The 16,611-nt window shown below is 40.1% G+C and overlaps 1 long non-coding RNA gene across 1 annotated transcript in view; it reads left to right on the top strand.

Moving 5' to 3' along the window:
• Window positions 1-15,446, top strand: part of LOC107310917 — a 53,076-nt gene extending 37,630 nt beyond the window's left edge. Inside the window, exon 2 of the long non-coding RNA XR_004306701.1 lies at window positions 15,308-15,446. This is a non-coding gene — a long non-coding RNA (uncharacterized LOC107310917). The remainder of the gene's footprint in view (window positions 1-15,307) is intronic.
• The last annotated feature ends 1,165 nt before the right edge of the window (window positions 15,447-16,611 follow it).

The raw sequence follows: 16,611 nt of genomic DNA, 5'->3' as shown, positions 1-16,611 counted from the left end.
AAAATGAGGAGATGGACTATTTTCATTGTGCCAGACAATGTAATGATATTCAAGTAAGATTATTTAGATGGCACCCCATTTTAAGCACAGTAGTGCTGGACTTGAAGAGTTAGGATAAGTAACAGTGGAGAGAAGATCTGCAATGGAAACGTGTGGTGGTCCCTCACATCCTTTGGTGGGCAGTAAATACATGGGTCATAGACCTTGCTGCTCACTGAGGTTCCCTGTTTGCTGCTGTATGCTAACCCTGACTTCTGTGCTTGTCAATTCAGCAGTAGCTGAGGGTGAGCCAGCTTTCCCCTTCTCTCTCCACTTTGGCCCCAAATTGTAGAGCCTTTTGTTAGGACTAAAAGTTACAAATTCAAGCAGTTAATTTTGAACAGTGAAGTAAATTAAGAACAGCTGGACTTTGGCTGAAGTGAGTTGGGTTTCTACAGCATTTGTATTCATAGCTGAAAGGAGGTTTTCGGAGATTCCTCTGAATGTGGGTCTGTCCCATGTGGAAGGGAGGGTCTTTGGAATATGCCCAAGTGTTTTGTAGCAGTTGTCTGTTTCTTGCTGAGATATTGTTGTCATTTAGTTACACTGCTTACCTCTGATTATTTATCCATTTGCCTCTATTTGCTGCTTTGTCATAAATAAAAAGAATTGCAAGGGATCAGAGACTGGGTTGGAATAGAGTCCAATTGCTGGCATGTCAGCACAGGAAGGCGAGAATCTCACACCACGATTTTTGAGTCTGGTATGATTGCAGGAAAAAAAAAAAAAGCCTTCCTGCAGAATTTGGGGCTAGAAGTGAAGTATGCTGATCTAAATACAACAACGTTCACATAACATAACATTCAAATGATAACTGATTCACATTGGCATCTGTCTTTAGGGAGAGATTTCCCCTGTGTGAGGTGTGTGGTGTCCAGGGCTGTGGATCCTTACAGTAAGGAATGCTTGTCGTTGAGATATGGGTTGAAGCTCAGCAGCTGCTCTGGACTCTTGAGAGCAACACAGGTGATGAGGAACATGTGGTTATGGAAAGCTGACAGCAGCAGGCTCTGAGTCTAGTTCTCAGAGCAGATAACCCACCTCTGCTCTTAAAGCATTGATGTTACTGGCTCCATGTCATAAAAATACAGAAATTTGGTCTGCAGTGATCACAGAGCCTGCATCTGTTCCCTAGTCCTGTTCTTATAATGAACCTATGATGCTGTCTGTCCTCTGTCTCTTGTTTCTTGGTACTCCTCCAGAGCTATTCATACCACCAATCCACTACAGATATCAAGTTAAAGTGTCCTGTTGTTTTCAGAGGCTGAATATATTGACTAATATGCATGAGTATCCAACCTCTTGGCTTGCCTGGCCTACACTGAGTGAAGAGAAGTTGTCTTGGGCCACATTATTTTATATGTAGTTAATGTATGCATGGTAACAAAATGTCTTTTGTCTTTTAATTTATTTTTATTAAAATATAAAAGGGCAACAAAAATATGAAACAAATGGTTTGAACACAGCTTCAAACAGATGTGCTGTTGAGAATGATTGTACTTAGTACAGACTATGAAAACTAGACTAGAAGGGTCTAAGAACTAGAGTTTGACGTCCTTGCTTGCATTCAATAGCATGAAATAATTTTGGGGCCTGGAGGTTGTGGTTATAATACAGCAAAAAGCAAGAGTGGGAATGATGGAAGAACTGCTCTTCGTGTTGGCAGTTCTATTCCAATCCCTTTGGTGTCTCTTGTGATATCTTTTAAGATTTTGGGTTGTTTTTAGCTTGTTAAAAGATCTCCTAAGGGAGATGCTGAGATTGTGTGTTCAAGGCAGTAAATACAGTGATGTCATGTTTGGGGCAGAACAGGGACTGGTGTATCTGCATATAATTATGAAGCAGTGTGGAACATGCAGCGCAGAAAATTCTATTCCCATAACAATCATATCAATTGCATCTCAGATTTTCTGCCTTTGATATTGCTATGGCTATCTTTTATTATGGGTTTCCTTCAGCAATCGGATTGGACGCTCAGTTTTGACAAGTGGCCAGACATTTCTGGTTCTCTCAGAAAGGTCATGGAAAGTTGGTCTGTCTATCTAATTGGAGATCTCACAACCCTACGTCCTCTCAAGAGATTTCTTCAGCTTTTCACTGGGCTGGTTGGAAATGCTCGCAGCTGCCTTTGTTTCACTACTCCTGGACCTAGACCAGACATAGAAACAGATGCATGTGCACTGAAGATGACTGCAAATGTACTGTGTGCAAATGCATGTGAGAAAAGGATTGTAGTTTGCTAATTTTATCTCCTGGTAGCAGGTGCTGTACTAGGGCTTGGAATTGCAAAACATGCATGAATATGAGAAAACTTGAGTGTCTATTAAGGAAGAAAAAGTGTGACAGGAAGTTCACAGTCCTCCTGTTGAGGAGCAAAGAAAACATGCATAAAGCAAGGAAAAGAAGGCAGACCTGCATGAAAGAGACATGCATTAAAATAAAACCAGTTGGCAAGATGCTTCAAAGCAAGTAAGGTGTAGAATCAATACCGTGTGAAAAGATCTGTACTGATCTTCATCAGTTAGCTATTGCAGACTGATCAATCAGTAGTGTACAAAACAATGGAAGATCAAGATGTAAGCTGAAAATAGATATTTATGGTTGTTCTTTTTGAAGATGGGGGAAGAAAAAGCTGTAAATGTCAGTAAAAAACTTAAGCCATATCTTCTTTTATATCTGGAATGAGAATTGAGAGTGGGAATTAGAGAGGGCTTCACTGCCTGCATCTGTTAGAACAGTATCACAAAGGTGAATGTAAAAGATTTTGTAGATTTCTGTGAAGACTAAGTTTTTCATTGCAAAGGGCGCAGTGGAATTGGGCAGGAATCTCTTTGTGAATGTTGAAAACAGAAATAATCCCAACTCCTGATTTGGATTAAGGTTTTTGATAGAAACAAGGTTTTTCAGCAAAATGGCAGGCTTGACTGTGTAACAGTTTCACAAACATGTGCCACTTTATCCAAATAGTTCTTCTAATAGAGCACAAATATCACCTAAATCAAGTGGATCTCAGTATTTCCAGGAGGTATTTGTGCTTCCAAGTTGCCTTTTGAAAACATTTCAAAATGAAAATGAAAGAATCCCTTCAGATCAAGTTAACATTAGTTTGGAGCCAAAGTTACCTAATTACTATGATTTTTTTCTTTGTTGTTTTGCTTTGCTGGAACTTTTGAAAGACACTTGGAACGGACAGACTCACAACAATGTTCTCTAGTTTTTAGAGACTCCTGGAAAGTCAAAATCAGTTATTTATGTAGTTCAGCTTCCGGATACAATCCTGCTCTTATTCAAGACAACAGAAATCCTTTTTCTGAGCAGGCTGATTGATGTAATCTGTGCTATTTCTGCCTTGACAGAAGGAATTTTGTGTAAGTACATATATAAACATCTTTTCTGGTGCCAGCAATAGGCAGAGCCATAAAGTGGGATGCAGGCTCTTCCATTTTATGGGGAATGCCCTTGTTGATTTCATTGATTATTTTTGCTGAGATCCATGGCTCTAATGTGCTTTCTTTATACTCTTGACTAATTTCTTTATTCAGGAAGATTAGTGTTTGTGATGCTCAAAGTAGTCAGATGTACCTACTTGTGCTTTTCCTGCATTGATGTTCTTTTTTTTTTTTTTTTTAAAATACATATATGTATCAGCCACTGTTTGTTTAAATTTGAAGTTTACCATCAGGTTCAGTGGAGTGAGAACTGGTTTACGTATGACTTCAGCCATTCAGCTGTCTTTCAGGGAACAGTGGTCACTGCTCAAGCACTTGAAAAACCCTCTTGTCAGAACGTACGTATCTTTAATGGCACATGGGGGGTCTTCTGGAGGCAATGAGTTGTCATAGGCAGCAATTGGATGTACTTGTAATTTCTGCCATATTTGTTTTGCTAGTAAATGTCATTAAGACTTTTTTTTAATGAAATGGCTTTTATTAATTCACTTGAATTTAATGGCCATGTTGCAATAGTCCCATTTACAGTGTAATTTATTGAATATACGCAGCTCTTTTTAAAGATGAGAGCTGGCTTTGCTAGATCAAGCTGTCATTACGTTTAACTAGGTCTTTAATTATAACCAGATGGATGAATTATTTTAATCACTACTATATATCTTAACAGTAGTTTGTACATTGACACAAAGTTGAGAACATCAAACAGAAATTAAATGCTAGAGCAGGAAAGCTGCCAACCTCTAGGGGAAGCAGTTGATCAGAACCTGTCATCTTAAAAGGTTCAAAGAATGCAAAACAAACATTCAGGATTAGTGTACTAAATATGGTTTATTGGCCCCACTCTCTTCTCTGATAATTCATCTATATCACTTATTTTAATACTTTGCTGTGCATATCTCAGGCTCTGTAATTAGAGAGCTTCACCTCTTCCTGCCTTTGAAATAGTTTGCTTTGAGGCTCTTCAGAGAGAAAGATACAATTATTACAAGGCTATTTGATGCGTAGTACAAAAGAATCTTCTCATAAAACTGTCCCTTTGTATATAATAATTGACTAGAGTTGATATTGACACCTACAGTGATTTTTGGCTTTTCTAATCAGTCTGGCTTCCTGGCTGAGGTTGAGATCTCAAGAATAAGACCACTGGTAAAAGCTGGCTCTGAATCTGGGGTGTAGGGTTAAGATACACCAATGGGAATGGCATTAAGGTGGCACATTTGCATTTCTGGTACCGTTGCAGAGAGTAGCTGTGTGCTGTGGCCTCTTCTGATGCCAGTTCATGGTCAGAAAGCTGTCTGACATTGGGTGTCTGCATCTCCACTATTCCTTTAAGGAAAGAATTAGGAAGGAGGCTCAGGAAGTCTCAGGACCGTCAGCTATTGAGTAAAACTTCCAAATGGAGTGGAACTGAATTGGCACGAAGTGACTTTGTTAGAAACAGCCAGGGTGATTTCGTGTTTGATGTCTGATTATACAGCAATTGCTTTCTAATTATAGTGTTGATTTGAATTAGATTATTGTACTCTTGATCAAATGCAAGTGCTTTGGTAAAACTGCTGCATGTGCTTGTTTTCTTGCCAAATAGTGATGATGTGTTAAGAAGGATTATCTTCTGAGTGTTTAACACATATCAGCAATGGTCCAACTATAATTTTTGTTCAAAACAGTGAGCACATCTGTAATAATCATTTATGCTACAGTATTTTGAAGTTTAACGTTCTCTTGGTTGTGAATTCTCTTACTTTGCTGAACAATGGCAATAACTTACACTTTATGTAAAGCGGTGCTTTGTTTGACTCCACTGTTTGTTTTGATAACATTTGACCCTAATGTGCTTTTCACTGAGGTCTTTCCACACAGAGCCAGAACGATCCTTTCTTCATAAGTGCTCTAAAGTTCTTTTCACAAACAGCCTTTCCTCTAGAAATTTAGGTAGTTCAGAAAATGTTAATGCTCTGGAGCTTCTTCACCACCCCAGGAGACTTCCTCTAGGGCATGGGGTGGGTCAGGTCTAAGGATCCTTTCAGTGACTAAAATACCTCTCGTATCTGATGGTCAGACTCTACCTGACTTTCCCAACTGGATAAGCTTATGAGGTGATTGAGTAGTGTAAGTTTGGCAGACGGGAATCAAAATTATATCAGAGGCAAAATGATCTTATTTTCATGTTTCCCATTTTTTTTTTTTTTTTCCAGCTGAAAGATTGCTGCCTTTCCATAAGCTTTACCTGTATTTGTTGCTTGCAGAAGTAATATTTGAAATCACTAATAACCATTGCTTCAAAACATTTGTTTCTTTCCTGTTAACTGCTGGGGAAAAAGAAGGCAAGCAATGTGCTCTTTTAGAGTGTTTAAATAATTACCTTTAGCAATTACTTTTAGCTCAGCATCTCTCCTCCCAAAGCTCTGGCTTCCTGTGGAAGCAGAGTATGTGGAAATGTAGAACTGTGTAAGGAGCACTGAGTTATTCAGATGCTCGTGCTCTACAAACCATACTGTGTTTTTGCAAGCCATGAAAGTTTGATCCGTTGAAGATTTCAATCCAAGATTTAGACCTCCTGAAGAATCTGTTATAAATTGTGTAGCAACTACTGTTAATGGCTTGTGCCTGCTGTTTTTATCTGAAATAAAGTTACAAAAATCATTATCCAGCAGTAGAGGTGATTCAGATTTTGGATCTGTGCTATCGGTGATGGCGATGATGGTTTAGGTGGTGTTCATCGGATACCAGGAGTGACTCTGTGCTGTGCAAATCACAATTGAAAAACAGCAGCAGAGTTTACTTGGAGTGAAGCAGAGCACGTGCAGGCAGAAGAGGCTGAGCGAGTGGAGGGCTGGAACACCCAAGCAGAATGACCAGTATGAACCTTGCAAATGTCATGTTAAGTTATCTAAAAATTCATCTCTCTAATGGGTGGTTTAGAAAAGCCCAGAGCTCAGCATGCAGGAACTTGTATTTTTGACAGCTAATTCCTGACAACTGAGAGCTGTTTGCCAGCTGAACACTTGCCTTCCCATTGTAAATGTTTTCTCTTGTTCACTTGTGCTTTTTCTGTTCCTGTGGTTTGTCCACACTTGAAGTCTGAGCCTGTTCTGCTTTCCTTTCTTAATGCTCAAACACTGAAACAAATGTCAGCTTGCTAGTGGATATCTAAAGGGAGAGAAGAGCTTAATGTACTTTTATTTGCTGCCTCCCAGAAGCCAACAGGAAAAAATGAGCAGAGTTGGAATTTCCATTTGGGACATTTCAGTATTTACTTTACCATTTACTTTCATAGAGTTGTAGGACTGTAGTTTGGAAGGTGTGTTTGTGTCTCTGCCCTGAAAGAAGGGCTGCTTTAGCAGTGGCATCTGTTTCATTCTGAACCAGAGCGAAGAGTCAAAGTTGATATACCTTCTGGCGTTTTACATCTATAAAGGGAAAGGAATAAAAAAAATTAGGGTAAAAAAAAATGATCCAGGAATGGTGAAATATTCCTTATCAAAGCAGAGTATTGTTGACATTTCTGAATGGAAACACTTCATTAGTATCTGTTTGACAATGAAGCCCATCTGCTTGTGATACCAGAACCATCTTGTGGAGGTCGTAGTTCTGGATTCTGAGGCTGTGTGTCATGCTTCCTGAATTACACTTCCAGTAGTCATCTTTCTACTTCTTATGTCTTCCAACCATAGCTGTCCCGTTTTACAGAATTAAATGTGCTCTTGCCAGTTTCTAGCCATTCTTTTGTCTTTTGATCTTTTGATCTTTCATGGCTTTCCTAAAATCACGCAGGAGGTGCGGTCTCCTTTCCTCGTACGTGATTGTGTATATTGGTGTTTCCAGGCAATTGAGGAGTTGCCCTTTGCCTAAAGACAAGGTTATTGTTTTAGATGACTTCTCCAAGGCAGAGATTTGTGTAAGCTGTTCTACATTTTCTGGTTTTGGTGGTAGATGGGAATTTAGTTGAGAAGTGCTTGTTTTTTCCATAGGAATGTCCAATGAGTTGGGTGGTTCTGCTGGATTCCTACAGCAGCAGAACAGGTGCAGACATTTTCCATAGCAAGCTTGAAAGTTAAGCTGTCTGTGATGTTAGTGATGTCACTGGGAAATAAAAGCAGTTTTAAGATTCCTTATTTTCTGAGGATTTACTCCTGCTATGATGAAGAAACACTCAATGGAATCATCTGGTAGGAGCACCCCATCCACTTTACACTGCATTGTATGTGGTGGCCAGCGTCTGTGGCCAAAAGGCAGTCTGTGTATTAGCTCACCGCTGGAGTACATGTTAATTTAAACCTCTAGGCCTTGATGTGCCTTGTCTTCTGTTTTTCCATTAGCAGTTCCTGGAGCTGGCCAGATTTGCACACTCACAAGATGTGTTAGGGCAGTGGGACAAAGGAGCTCCTCCTGTGAGCTGGGCCAAAAAAAGAAAGTCAAATAAAACCTCCATTCATGGGATGAAGGACGATGAAAGGCAGAGAGGAAAGATGACACAAAGCTGACAGCTGTGGCACACGTCTCCTCTCTTAGCCAGGAAAGCTGACAAGTAGATTGCTCAGGACAGGCACTTACAGGTTACCCTGTCAGCTACTTGAATGCCTTGTCTTTTATCTGCCACCTTCATAGGAAAGAACAGAGAGAGCCTGTGCCCATCTGATGAGCCGGTTCATACTGGCACATCATCAGCCTTAGCAGTGCACGAACACAATATAGTCCAAAAGCAGCATTTCGGTTTCTGAAGTCTTTCTCTTTTTTCTTGATGCATGCATGAAGACACGTACCCGCCCAAGCAGCTGAATGCATTGAAAAGTTCTATTCATAGAAGGAAAATTCTCTTCAGAACTAATTATTTTGTCTTCTAAAGCCTCACTCTTTTACTCATGGGATAATAGTCTAACTTTGTGTAGAGTAACTCTTGCAAGTACAGCCCTAATTCAGGTTGTAACTTCTGTTCTTTTGTTTTACTTATCTTTACTGGAGACCAGGAATTCTTGCTCCTTAGGAGGTGGGTGAGTGCTTGGTGTTCTTGAAAAGCTGAGAGTGTATGCAGAGCTTCAGGCAGACAAGGAGAGTGTGGTGCCATCTACATGAGTGATGTCAAACAGCCGGTTGTGGTTCAGCCTCTGTATGGTTTGTGAAAGAGGCAAAAGTTGTGACTTCTTCCTTTTTGTTTGTTTAGAGCTTCATATACAAGAAAGAACTTGTATCTAACTTTAGAATGAGGGAGTAAGATATAAAGCTTTTTTGCTTATACCTGGTGTAATGACTTTATGGGGAGAAAAATGTACGTGACCTTGTCATAAAAAGTAGGAGTTCATTCTGTCTTCATCTACAGATTACTTAATTGGTGACTCTGAAAAAAATGAGTCTGAGATCAACATAAAACTGGGAAATGATCATCCTTAATAGTTCCCGCTGTTTAAGTCGTGGTCTAAACGAGGATGTGCCAGGTAACATTAAAGTAGAGTTGCCTTTAAAATTAAAGCCTTACTGCGTTTCCTATCAAGGTCTGTTTGCAATAGGAGCAAGAAGAGTTTTAAGATTGCTCAAGAGAGATCTTAAGTATGTTTTGTTCTGAGTTGGGTCAGGATTCAGAGATACATGACCAGAAGCATTCTGTCTAAATGAAACCTAGTAACATAGATGCTGTTTTTAGCTTTAAGTACATTAAAGTGGGTACATTAAAGTGCAATCTGGGACCAGACTGTAAATCAGGACTTTCATTCTATGAACAGAACTGACACAGCTCCTTTTTGACTCTTGGGACTCTACAGATGTTAGTGGAAACAGACACTAAGTCCTGAATCTTTCAGTGGTGTAATTTCATTAGCACATCATCCTCTCCTCATTTCCTTCCCCAGAACTGTGTAGTCAGTGGTTGTGGAGGGCTAAATGTGGTGTGTGAAACAAGAGCTTAATGGTAAATTAGTAAACAATTATAACATACTTTGAGGAGGAGAAGAGTTGAGTATGATTAGGATAGAGATACATCTGAAGGCCATTCAAAGTATTACAAGTAATTAAAGATATATTCTGTACTGCTTCAGTAGCAATCTTTTAATTAGCTTGTATAAATGTGTACAGCTGCAGTATCAAGCAGCTTCCTTGAGCATACAGGTTTTGTTATTATAGATTGTTGGAGGTGGTTGCATACAATGTTGTTTTGTGGTTGCTGATTAAATGAGTTTAGCTGCCTACATTTGCTGTTTCTCAATTGCTATCAATTGTTGTCGCTCCAGGCTTGTGATCTGTGCTGATGCACACCAGAGGAACGCTTCTTTTGGAGGGTTTTCCTGGGTGTTGTGATCATTTATCAGTCATTGGAGTGTGGTTGAACTGATGGTCCTTGAGTTCATCAGAACAGAAAGGAAAAGGCATTTATGTTCCTTGGGGTCTCAGTACCACGTGCTTTTGGGTGCCAATCATACTGATGGGGAGTAATATTTATTTGCTCATTAAAGCATTGAAGAACAAAGTAGATGCTCTGTGTATCAGGAAATCTTGGTTTACTGCCCTGCTTGAGGAAATCATTAATACCTCTAAAGAAGTTATGTGTATTTGGAGGGCTTTAACTTGACAGGAGGGTTGAGGAATAGTTGCAGCAAAGTTGCAGCTTGCACTGCTTGAGGAAAGCAGCATATGGGCGCAATAAGTTAAAAGGGAAGAAGTGATGTTTTGTTAAGAAGTCAGTGGCTCCCGCTGGCAGGACAATGCCTCAGATAAGCCTGGCAGGCTTCACTGGTTGAGGTCTGTGTGGTGGATGCCTCCTGTTTAAGGAGGAGGAAGCAAGACCCATATATTAACGCATTCAACAGAAAAAAACATGGTGAGCCCCTGCCAAGGGACAAGAATTTAGATGACCTTGGCTGCAATATGAATATATTGTTCACATTTAACACAGGACAGAAAGAAGGAGCTGTGCTTATTTTAGTGTCAGAGGAAAAAAAAACATGTTTCTGTTCAGTGTAGTGTGTTGGAGAAATGTCCAGAAATAGTTCACCTTAGTGAAAATATTACTTCTGGAATATTACCAAGGTCAGCAAGACCCTGGCTTATCAATCCTGTTAATAGTCACATAAATTACAGCTGTCAAACGCTGGTTTGTCCAACCAAGATATTATAAGACTTTCATCTATGTTTCCTTTTTCTGTATTTCTTTCCCTTTTTGCATGCTTCCATCCTCCTCCTGTTGCATAGAGGTTCTGTCTATTTGTAGCAGAGCAGGAGTTCAAGACTCTGGATTTTCTAGGCATTAAATGAGGCAGAAAAGCTTGATAATTTCTTTTTGTTTTTTTTAAAATGTCTTAAAGTAATATGGTTTTCCCAGAATGTTCTCTAAGTGTAGCCATGTTCATGAGAAGAATATCAGTGTATTAACAATGAGCTGTTGGCCGTAGTTATTCAAATGAATAGCTGTAATACATGAAGGCTTAGCACAGGGGATGTAATGGTCTGTTGGAGTTTGGTTCTGCAAGATGCTTTGGCCCTGAGTTAGCAAAGCAAGTTAGTGGTTGTTTAAAATGAGACACGTGAAGTGCAGGACCTGTGAAGATAAAGGTAACTCATCACACCACAAATTCTGGTGACACCTGGTAAGAGTGCAGTTGTGACAGCCCTTGGGGTTTCCATCTGAACGAGTTCATACCTTTGGAAGCACAGCACCAGCCTGCTCATGCTGTTACCCCTGACTTGTCACTGAAGCCTGACAAGTGTCCTTGGGCTGTGGAGGGAAAGAAGACCAATGCTTGTTTAAGCTATTTAGCCTTGTTTTAGGATTTTTGGGCCTTGACCCTTTGGTCTCAGTGCCAACTCCACTGCAGTGAGAGCCTTCAGCTGTCTGTCTGCAGAGACTGAAGAGAAAAACGCAGGCTAAGTTCCTTATAAAAGTACAGTGCTCAAATCTAACACAGTCTGTTCTATTTTTAAAAGCTTGTAAACTGTTTAAAGGTTTATTAATGGAAGAGAAAATAAAGGACTTGTGCTCTTTCTTTGTTTCACTCTTTGCCCCATTTCATGCTGCCTTAAAACGTTAATGACATATATCTGAAAGATTGATAAGAAATGAGAAGCCTGGGGGTACTGGTGACATTTCACAGGATGAAGTTAAGAGATAGCTGACCTGATGTGACAAGTGTCTTTTTTTCAAGTCTTTTCTAATAGCAGTAACCACTTAGACTCCTTAGGTGTGTGTCAAATGGCACGGGCAGTCAACTGAATCATGTCAAAAGGTTGCCTCTCCTGACTAAATAGTCTCATATCAGCACAAAGCCCTGTAAATCCACCAGGTGGACTTTAATCATTTTGCTTTCAATGGATTTCTGTTAGCAAGACTTGACTGAGAAGCTAATGTTTCACCCACTGTGACTGTGAATTGTATGTGACTGTCCTTTTTAGCTGTACAACCTCTCCTGGTTTTCTGTTCTTTGAGGAGCGGAGCTGATAACAAAACTGAGGGGGGTTTGCCATTGATTTCCATGGATGTTGGTCATACTTGAGCAGTACTGATTTCTGATGTGCTTTGTAGCTGAAATACTGCTTAGGGCTGGAATTATTAAATGCTGGGCTGGGATTTACCATGCGGTATAACTGGGGTCCCGAGTCAGTACTCACCTAGTGACCTTACAGCAAGTTTAAGTACAACTGGCACTGATGAACTTATGCTTGTGTTTCAGTAACTCTGGGATGTAAGTTTCAGGTAGGTCAGCAGGCAGATTGTGTCTGAATATGATATCTAAGTGTTGTGTTGTCACTCTTTCTTCTGTGCTCAGATTCAAGCAGACAGTCCTAAACCAGGCCTGTGTTTTTCTTGGTGCTTTACAAACATACAGCACCAAGAGGCAAGTCTTTTGTGTAGCAAGAAATAGACAGATCTTACTCTAGGAACAGAAGGAACTATCATAATGGAACTATAAAGTGAAGTTTCATATTGCTGTGCAGTCATCCTTAAAAATGAACGAAGCAAAATAAGTGTGAAAAGTTGGAAAGAAGTTTTTAAAAAAGCAGTGTAAGTGTTCATATATTTCCAATTTTAATAGAGTTCTGCTTTGAAAAATCATTCCTTTAGCCTTTTTCCTCCTCCTCCTCCTCATTGTTTCTACTCTTACATATTGCCCTCCAGTTCTTGCAACTTCCCTTTAAAAGAGATCTTTCTGATAATATTTAGAGCAGGAGAATCCAGACCTGATTTACTTTGTTCCCTGTAAGAGGTTAAGTCATAAAAAGAGGCAAGAAAAACCAAGATATATTCCTGTTTGGACACTGGTGTATCTACTTGTAGCCTGGGAGCTTTACAGTTGCGCTCACTTCTCATGTCACTCGCCACTGTGGAAGCTGAAACCATTAGGAATAGTGTCGGTGGTTACTTGAAGAGGAAGGGATGTTCACCATCTGCTGTTTGCCAAGTGCTCCCTTCTACAGCCTGGGGCCATGAACTGCCTAGTCAAAGTCAAGTGTTCTGTAGTCACTGGAGCAGAAGAGGGCTTGAAGGGAGGGATTTGAAAGCTGATAGGAGAATAGGTTTGTCTTATTTACAATGAATCCCTTCCATGCTTAAGAAGCACTGTGCAAGGAAGCATAAAGGCGCTCCTGTGGAGCAGTAATCAGCAGGTGTGAAACTGTTGGGATTGGAAACTGACTTGAAGGTTGTGATACACAATAATGCAGGTAAGAATAGGCCAAGAATGTAAAAATGAAGATGAATAGTCTGCAGCAGTGTAAGAAGAGGAACCAAGAGTTCGTCCACAGTGACCATTTGCATCTTATTTTCTTTTCTTACTGCAACTTTCTGGGATTTCAGGCACTTTTGCTGCTTTGGTCAATGCAGGCTTTTAAATGAATTTTAAGTCTACTTTTTTTTTTTTTTTTTTTTTTTTTTTTTTTTTGTTTTAATGTTTTAAGGTTCACTGTTTAAAAAAGCTCAGTAACTACATGGACTGGAAAAAAAACCCAAACCCACCTTCATCTGACAAATTATAAATCTCCAAAGACTTATAAGCCAGCATAAAAGATTGACTTAATGGAGCAGTATATTTTTGATACAGTGAGGAGCCCCTCAATCCTCTGATTAGACTGATATATAGATTTTCTAGAGATTAGCAAAATCTGAAGTGCATTAAAAAAAAAAATCCAGTGTGACAAAACAGTTTTGACAGCATAAACGAAACCTAAAGCAATGTAAAATGTAATTACTGCTGCTATCCCTGTGACCCGTCCTATATGCTGCTTTGCTCTGACTTCAAGAGAGCTGGGCTTATTTTCCACCTATTTATTTTTGTGCGTGTTGACAAGTGTTTTTAGTTTATTCACTTGCTCTGCTGAAGTACTCCTGCTTTGGTTCACATCTATTCCAGTGTAGGTTTTGGTAAAAAGATTAAAAAGCAAATAAAAGATTGGATAGTTTTGAGGAGAGCATAGGAAGTTGAACGACAAACTAGAACCAGTTCCTTACTGCCTTTTCATGTGCATCAGTGCTAAGGCTGTGTGGTTACTTCAGTTAGCTTACAGATGTCCGGAAGAAGTGATGGGTTTTATTTCCATCCTAATGGAATGGAGAGGCTATCAATGGTTCTAGGAGGTTCAGTTTATGGTTGAATTAGGCTGCTTGAGGAGTTGTGCTAGCTGGTTCATGTGGGTGACAGCCTGCTTCTCCACCTGGCCCTACTTGCAGAGCCTGGGACAGGTTTGCCTCTGGCTTGGGTTCTCCATCTCCACCAGGCAGGAGGGGATTTCTCATTTTCTCTTCTCCTGGAAGCTTGGTTATGACAGTGGTGTGAATGAAGGTGGTGTATCCTATCCTAGGAATAGCACAGAGATCACAACTGTGTTACGAGATAACTACTTTATATCTGATTTTGATCTGGCAGGCTTGAGGAATGAGTTTTTGATCCTCGTGTCACCTTGTCATCCTGGACATTGTCACAGTGGAGAGTACTAAATCAGTCAACAGATAGCTCCAGATGGGAAAATGCATCTCTCAAAAATGACCTTGGGGTCAGTTATTTGGCATTTTGGGGAGTGATCATAGATGTAAATGTTATCTGCCTCTTGGACGGCATCTATCTTAAGTATTTGTGTGGCTTCCATTACCACAGGATCCGAGCAACCTTGTAATCATCAGTACACTTATCCTTGTGCTGCTGCTGCTTTCGTGTCAGTGGGAACGAGCTGCGGGGTCATTTGCCCTAAGGTGCATGGGAAGTCTGTCAGGGAGCAGCAGCCTGGCAGCTGGGCACTGGCTTGTGTTGAGGCACACAGTGTCCTCCACCAACACGGCCAGCACTGCCTGGGGCTTTTCACTGGTCTGCTGGTTCTCCTGGCTGTATTTGATAAAGTCTTATGAAAACCCCAAGCTGTCCCAAAGCGTACTAGCTGTGAACTAAAGTTCAGGTTCCCCAGACTTCTTTGACTTCTAGAAGGCTGGCAGCCCTCCAGCTGTCATGGGCCTTTCTTCCATTTCTGTCCCCTTCTTAACAGCCTGTAGTTGAAACTACTACTCTTTATAATTCAGTAGTGGCAGAACACATGCTCTGACCTTGTTGACCACAGCCTAGCCCAGGCAAAGGAGGGGACCTTTCCTCTAAGATGCACTTAAGGCTTTCCTTTTCATTACCTTGAGCAACCTGATCTGATTTTGAGGCTGTCTCTGCTTTGAGCCTCAGGCTGGAGCAGATGTTCCCATCTGACCTAAATTACTGTAAGATTCTGTAGTTCAGTGATAACAGAAAAAAACATAATCAGACACAGGGGGCAAGATCCAGAATTCTTATGAAGCTGCCAAATAGGACACTAAGTTCAAGGACCATGTTTACCCATAGCTTGCCTTGATCTTTACTACGCAGGTGGCAGCATTGTATAGAGAGAGCATCATGAACTGAGCAACAGAACCTGAGGCTCTGAAGACAGCTTATTTCATCTGGTTAGAGTGTACCTTTGGGATGGCATCCAGTTCAGGAAGGTGACAGAAAAAGTATGGAGGTACGTGTAGCTGCCTTATGAGTAAGTGCTGTTTTCAGCTGTAGAGATTGGCAGAAATGTGTCTGTTGAATGCATTGGTCCAACACCTGAGATGTTTGCCCTTGGCTGCAGGTTGGTTTCAGAGCTGCTTTCTATGAACTCTGCCCTAAAGCACTTAAACACAGATCTGCTAAAAGAGTGGAGAGGAAAGGAAGAATGCAAAATTCATTCTGGATTTGTTCCAAATGAAGTTGTTGGTAAATAGATAGCACAGCTGGTCTCAGGTAGCATCAATAGGTTAATGATCATTTCTGTAACTACTTATACCATAACATATGATTATAAAATCTAGACTAAAATGAATGCAATATCATGAATTTAATAGAGAACCCAAAAAATAACTGGCCACCCTAGCTGCAGTTTGGATGGTTTTACATTTACATACACTGTCAGTACAGTCGGAGTAGTTTTATTGCCCTGGAATTTAATGCATTTTAGATTTGCTAATCTCTCTGAAAACTATACATCAGTTTTTAATCAAAGGATTAAGGCTTCTTTAGTAAATCAAAAATATACTGCTCAATTAAGTCAATCTTTCACGTCAGCTTATAAGTCTTTGGAGATTTTGAACTTGTAAAAGGGGATTTTTCAAGTAGGATTTACACTCTTACAGCAATGCAGGAAAACAGAAGCGTAAAATAAATAGACTTTTACACTTAAGCAAAGAATGGAGAGCAGCATGCTTTTTTTTGACCAAAGTGTGTAACTTCAGAGATGCTGATGCTATAGGTGAGGTGCTCTGATTTCACAAAGATTTGTGGGCCTTTTCCATAATTTTCTACAGCACAGGTTCAGCCAAGTGAAGTTGGAGATCAAATGAACCCCAAACTTGATGACTTCCTGAATAACTGTTCATTATGGTATATTTTTGTATCTGATACTTTTTGACTCACTATTAATGGTATTAAGAGGAAAAAAAAAAAATAAAACCAAGTTTTGGATAATGAATCTTCAGGCCGTGGGGTGGAAACTCAATGTCTGAATAATGGAGACTGGGCAAAAATTTTCTCTGTAGTTATGTATGATGAATATTGTCTGTGTGAAGATTAATGGGAACTTGGTGTATTTATTTCCCTAAGCCTTTCAAATGTAGGGAATATATAATTTCATAGCTAAGACACAGATCTGC

This window comes from Coturnix japonica, chromosome 3, assembly GCF_001577835.2.
Source record: "Coturnix japonica isolate 7356 chromosome 3, Coturnix japonica 2.1, whole genome shotgun sequence".
Taxonomy (NCBI): domain Eukaryota; kingdom Metazoa; phylum Chordata; class Aves; order Galliformes; family Phasianidae; genus Coturnix; species Coturnix japonica.
Note: the sequence above shows the minus strand (reverse complement) of the source record. Positions and strands in the feature narration are given on the sequence as shown.